Source organism: Vicugna pacos, unplaced genomic scaffold (genome assembly GCF_048564905.1).
Source record: "Vicugna pacos unplaced genomic scaffold, VicPac4 scaffold_21, whole genome shotgun sequence".
NCBI lineage: Eukaryota > Metazoa > Chordata > Mammalia > Artiodactyla > Camelidae > Vicugna > Vicugna pacos.
Genome location: NW_027328742.1, coordinates 14,096,894 through 14,104,097, shown reverse-complemented (window position 1 = coordinate 14,104,097; position 7,204 = coordinate 14,096,894).

Sequence of the window (7,204 nt, the reverse complement as noted above, 5' to 3'; positions counted from 1 at the left end):
TTAAGGGATGTAGTGATGACAATTATAAGGTGCTCACCTCTCATTCTGGGTAAAATGACTAACTTTTGCAAAAATGAAAACAGTTTAGACATAGTTTACAATATAATCAATTAAGTGCCTGACTTGTCCAAATGATTGAATAGATTCTATTTTAGAGATCTCAAATTTTTACTCCAAACTAATAAAATGTATATCATATAATAACACCTACTTATACAGCTGAAATAAAATTAGAAGAAACACTCTTTGCCCTCATTTCTAAAATGTCACCCAAAAAGTTTTATTTTAAAATCTATTCTATTCTAGTTGATTTTAAAAATTCAGATTTTTGTCACAATTTTTAAAAACAATCTTTAAAACTACCTGGGTAGAAGGTATTCCTATTTCTTCTCCGAGTGGGTTTGTGCAGCAGTGAACTGCAGGGTTTTATCAATGACCTACCCCAAGGAATCTTACTGAGGGTCTGATGTAAGATCATCAGGAAAGTTACAGACCACACCCCAGAGGGAGCCCACAGCCTGCTGGAGATCAATTAGCATTGCTCTCCTGTTTGAGGAACCGCCCTAGCATCTCCTCATTTTTGAGCTGCTATCATTTACTGATTGCTGTCATAATTGTTCATAATGTTTTTGCTCAAAAACAGGATTTAAATCTATCCTTATAAAAGATAAGAATCTTTCCAACAGCATATCTTTCAAAGAACTAAATATCTAACTCTTCCAAGGATCTATTTCTGAACATGTTGAGACAAGACCCTCTTTGGCTTACTCTTTGAAATGCTTATGAAATATTAATTTCCTCTTTCAGGTTATCTCTATCCTTTATTCCTTAATTTCCTTGGTGACCCCATCTAAACAGCAGTCTTCCAGATTGATTTCTTAGCCAATCTGTGTCCATAGCAAGGGTGTTCAGAAAGAATATTATTTTAAAACATATTAAGAAACAATGCATCTGCTATGAACTCAACTGTATCCTCCTGAAATTCACAGGTTGAAGCCCTCCCCTCCACTGTGATGGTGTTTGCAGATGGGCCTTTGAGTACCTCCCAGAGGAGGTTAGGGTTAGATGAGGTCATGAGAATGGGACCCTCATGATGGAATTAGTGCCCTTATAAGGAAAAACACTAGTATTCCCTCTCTCTCTCTCTCGCTCATTCTACACTCCCCTCCTATCCCCCCACCCCCACCACATGCACTCACACAGAAGAGGTCACATGATCACACAGTCAGGTAGCAGCCATCTGCAATCCAGGAAGAGAGCGTCTACAAATAACCAGATTGTCCAGAATTTTGATCTTCGACTTTCTGCCTCCTGAGCCATGAGAAAATAAATTTCTGTTGGTAAAAGCCTCCCAGTTTTTTAAAATAGTATTTTGTTATGGCAGTTCAAACTAACAAAAACAGCATCTTTAAAGAAATAAAATAATCCTCAGTACTGAAAAGGGTTTTATTGGGTTGGTGGGGTGAGGGGGAGGAAAGGAATTATGGAATTATTTTTCTTTTTCCAATATAGTACATTTTCTGTTGTCTTAGTAATTGAGGAGGTCCAGCATTTAATTGAAGGTACACTAGATACTTCAGATATATCTCTGAGAAATTTCAAATAGAGAGAAGGTGAAAAACACAAATTAACTTATATGTAGTGAATTAAACACATAAGTGAGAGGATCAGTAAGGCATTTGATGCAAACTCTAGGGTCCAAAGCAAGGGGAAGTTTGCATCCCTAGGGATTGTGGATTTGATGATGGATAAGCAAACGGTAGTGAATATGGTTTGTGAGGAAACAGCAGGGGACTTATCTGCTTCATATACTGACTTTGAATATACAATTTACTGTGTAGTTTTCTATGTGGCACTGGGCTTCAATATAATGGCTGTGGGAGGGTCGTTGTGTTAGTGTGTGACACTGTACATGATGCATTAACACAAGCAGTTCACTGAACAGGAAGAAGCAGCAAATCCTTACATTGCACAGCTTGGCATGATAGCAATTTGTCAGTGTAAATCAGGATATGTGTACTAGCATGAAATATGCTTAAGATAAGTAATTATTCTGTGAATACACAGTAATTAATGTTGTTTTAAATGGGCAAACATACTTAATATAGATGGAAAAAAGCCCTGGTTTTGTTTATGTCTTGTTATAAAATGGCATGGTTTGTATTTGGTATAGGGATGTTGGAAAATTAACTAAAAATCTTCTATATAAAGTCATGCATACAAATAAATTAGTTTGAATTTGAATGACAACATAGTGGAGTTATTAACCACAAATTGTTAGGATTGTGTTTTTATAATGTTATTTCAACATGCGTTTTTTTATATATCATCAAAGGCTCTTCCCAGAGAATGTTTTATTTTCTCATTTCTTAAACTTTAGGAGAAAGAGTCCAATTCAGTTGATCAAAGCTTTGGGGAGGGGACAGTTCTTGACTGGGAAATATATTCAGGGAGTTTTTAAGATGAAGTAACCGTTCTGCATGTTACCTAAGTTACCTGACTCTATGCATTTTTATCATAAAATTCATAGAACTGAATACTGCAGGGGCAAATTTAAAATGCAAATTAATAAAAAGTTAACTAGATTGTTAGCCAATACCAGTGGCTGGCAGAATGCCGGCCACACTATGGCAAATGTATTTAATTCTGTTATCGATGTATGACATAGCTACACTCAAGTTGGGGGATTTACTGACCTAAATAATTTGGAAAATTGTGTTTTGATTAGAAAGTGTAAAACTATAGGCAAAAGAAACTGAATACAAACTTTACATTCTAGTTTGTAAATTTCTTTCGTGGGAGAGTTCAAGTTAATTCTTGAATTACTGTACATATGTGTTAAGTTTGAACAAATAATTAAACATCTTTTAAGTGGACCAGGTTTCTCACTGTTGGAGAGGAACTTTACAGATAAGTATGCAATTGAAGCTAGAGTGAATACTGTGGCCCTGGATTAGGGTAGGAGTGATATCAGAATAAATTCAGATTTATCCTTATGTATAAATATATATACTTATATACATATATATACACATATACATGTATATACACACACACACACACATGCATAAACATGAATATGGATGTGGATATGTATATGTGCATAGTGTTCTCTTCAATTCTTCCCTGGGAAACATTCCTCAACATTGTCTTTTTCACTTGTATAAAGAAAGTTTGGGAGTCTCCCTAACCCCCCACGCAGCAGATCTTCATTTGAAAGCCCAGGAAAAGCTGAAAGAAGTTTTCATTGCATCTCCAGTGAGAAAGTACCATTGGGACTCATTTATTTCACATTCCTTTTTGAGTTGTCACCAGAGAGTGATTGGTAAGAACCTGGGAATTGAGCCTCTATAAATAAACTAAATGTGTTAATATAGTTATTTAGAAACTTCTTTGTATTGGGAATAAATTATGACAAAAATTATGACAAATGGGGATCATAGAAACCTTAGATCCCCAAACATGTCTTTAAAATTAACCTCATTTCAATAACATATTTTTAATCAGAACTTCACAGCAATTTTCACAATTTCATGTTTTCCCTAGCAGCATTATTAAAGAAAATTTATCCTTAAGAGTTTGAAAAGAATAACATTTTCTAACCAGTGTTGGCTGTCCAGATCTCAAATTTTCCAAGAGACAAAATTTATTTTTTTAATCTTAGATTTTACAATTTTCAGTCCATAGTGGACTTTAGATCCTCATGAGTGATACTGCACTTAATAAAACTTACAATTGCTGATAAAAATGGACATGAATGTTATAAGGAATGGAGGAGATTTAGTCATGGTTCAGGAGTAACACCTAGTGAGAGGGATTTCCCTTGGCAAAGTAGAATTCCTAGGATGCTTATGAGAAGTTGAAAACCAGAAAATTACTGAACAGCATGGGATCATAGGTCATATTGAATCCCACCATTTTCAGACAGTGCTTTAAAAATAAGCTGGTTTTCTGGTGATGACTCAAGTGGTTTCTGAGTCATCTGAAGTCAGTTTTGTAGAAAATGTGTTAAGAACAGCAACTGGACAGAGATTTGTGTCTATCACCTCATTCTACCAGAGTAAATGTAGCTTTTATTGTTTATTGTTATTAACATTAAGAATTCATTTTTGAGCAAAATAATTCTGTAAAAAATTAAAGCCATATACCTAACACAATCCCATTATTCTACTGATGAGAAAATGCACACCTTAAAAGGGAAACAGTAAATTTCCAATAGTAATTCAGCTAGTGGTTCTATCGTAAGTCAAGTCCATACCACCCAACATCCACATCTATTCATTTGTCTTCATTCTCCCTCAGAAAAAGGATCCAGAATTTTGTGATTAAGAACAAACTAGGTCTGATTAGATATTCTAAAGAATTCTTCAGACTTTTTTCCAAGTTTTGTGTTTTAAACTTTTAAGCCAATTTTGTGGTAGGAAGAGGTGCTGAAAGTACTCAAGTAAGATTCAGCAGGCTAAGAAATGTTGATAAATGCCAAACAATTTTAATGTTTCAAAATATGTTTATTGTCAAAATGACATGGCTTGCTGGAAAATTACACAAATAATGTAGTGTATAGAAATTATAATACCAAGTTGAGTTCACTCAAAAGGAGACACTGAGTCAATGATTTGTGTAACTGTGATTTATTAGGAATTGCACCCAAAATAGTTATTGGGATGAGAGGTGGGACCTAAAAAAAGAAGTAAGCCAAGGAATGGTGTAGTGTCAACATCCCACGATAGAAATTTTGGTCAGATTCCATGGAATATTTCTGGGAAAATTGTAAGTTAAACCTCAGAATTCCTCTGAGTGAGCAAAGGAGACTGAGTATTTATAGCTGACCCTATACAACTCCTAAACCATAAATGCATGAGTTAATCTGTGCATAACTTAGAGTCAGTCCTCCTTATCAGCAGTTCCTCTGCATTCCCCAGTTCAACCAACCACAGACCTTGTAGTACTGCTGTATTTACTATTGGAAAATATCCATGTGTAAGTGAACCCATGTAGTTTAAACCTGCATTGTTCAAGGGTCCACTGTATACTTCTGCACATGTGTCAGTCATTGACAAAGGGCTGTCTCCCATGGGATATAAATTTCCAGTAACTTCTGCCTGGCATGCAGGCATTACCACTTCAGGTAACCTGAAGCAGTTCTCCAACAAAGAGATGTAGGCATTGCCTCTTAAGAGGGGAAATGCACCAGGAGCTGCATACAAATATGTTAAAGAGGTCTTTTGAGGTAGTAGTTTTCAGAGTGCAGTACTTGACAAGCAGCATGAAGAAAACTTGGTATTGGTTTGCAAACTTGAGAGCTTCTTAGGTGAAATCTAAAACCACCTATATAAGAAGGGAAAGGAGAGACCAAAGAAAGAGGCAGGTCACCCCAGATTGGTTGGTGGCAATTTTAATAAGCAAAGGAATGTGTATATGAGACTTGACTTCAGGTGGCCAAGAAATTCATCAAGTTGTGTACATTAAAGAGGTACAGCATTTTGTAGGTCAATCACATTCATCAAACCTCAAGAAATAGGTTTGAAAAAAGATATATATCATAAATGCCTGAACTGTCAGACTTTTTGAAATATTTTCTCTCTTGAAAAAGAATACAATTTTTAAAAAAGGAAAACTGTTCTCCAGTGAGGAAAGGGAATGAAGCAACAATATAAAAGAATTGAAGCCATAAATACAACAATAACTCCTAACATTACTGAGCATTTTTTATTCATTTGCTTCTGAATCCAAACATCATTCTTCCCCTTAATTTCTTTGAATCATACCTTTATTCATTTCTTTCCTACTCATGACAAGGGATGTTCAAGATTCAGTTAAATTACTTGTCCCTCACCTCTGGATCTACAATTCCAATAATAAGAAAGAGACAAAGAGCTGTAACAAAACATAGGGACAAGATAACTGTAGACTGTAGGAAGCAGTGTCAGTAAATTATACACAAAGATGCATAAGAATAACCTGGGAGAAATATTTCAAACAGGATATTGAGAGAAGGCCTTTCTGAAAGGTGACATTTGAACTGAAACCTAAAGGACAGAAAGGAACCTACTATTGAATAAACCACAGGGCGAACATTCCAGGATTCCAGGCACGAATGTATTTCTTGAAGATGCTGCTCTAGGGTAAAAAGTAACTAAGTTTTGGAGTTTTTTCTTGCTTGTTTGCTTTTCAGGAGAAATTTAATGGATGCCAGTGTGACTGGAATAATAATGAGGAAATGCAGAATTAGTAGAATCAGATGATGTGGGTCACAATAAATATTTGAATTTTATTCTAAGTGAAATGCAAGGCATTGGTAAATTTTAAGGTAAGTGAAAAATATGATCAGCTTTCCATTTTAAAACAATAACTATTTCTATTATGAAAATAATGAATTAAATGATTGGAAAGGGATAGAAATTATGAGCAAAATTTTTAGAACAATTTAAGCAGTTGCTTTAGGAAACCTGGTGAGAAAATTTGTGATATATAGTTTTATTCTCAAAAAGGAACATCATGTAAATTTTGGGCAATTGTGTACCCAGTTTTCTTTCACAGGTTATTTTTGTGAAATACACATTTTTTCATTTTAAATAATATTACAGAAATAAAACTGTGATATAAATAATAGCAAAAATCTATTGTTTCAGTAGTGATATAATTTATTTAAATACAGAAGACCTAAGGACGCCAATTCTAATTTTGAAACATAAATAGCTGGATGATATTTAATGATGTGTTGTCTCCAAAAATGTTATAAATCTTGGAAATAAGCTTTACTTTAAGTAGCATATTACTTAATCATTCATAATGCCCATTGTCTTCCAAAATGAAAGTGAATTGGCTCAGTTTAAGGTATAGTTTTGGATCTTTTAAATGTTATTTCTACAGAAATAAAATAAATATTTTCTTCCCACCTCTAATAGAAAATCTGCTTTAGCTTCTTAAAATTTCTGTGGCAGTGAAGGTTGATGGGGCCTCATAAACCACTGAGAGCCCAACTCTGAAGCACAGGAGACTCTAGCATCCACAAATTGTCTTCTGCATCCTTTGGGAAGATGTCTTTTGGGATTGGCTCCTTAACAAGATCTCCCTGTAGGAGTTCAGCCAGACACCCCTGCAGTCTTATTTTGTGGCAGGCTGACCTACATTACTGAAGGGACCTCAACTCCATATATCAGATTGAAGTGTATTTGTAGAGGTAACTCATTTGCAATCAGAG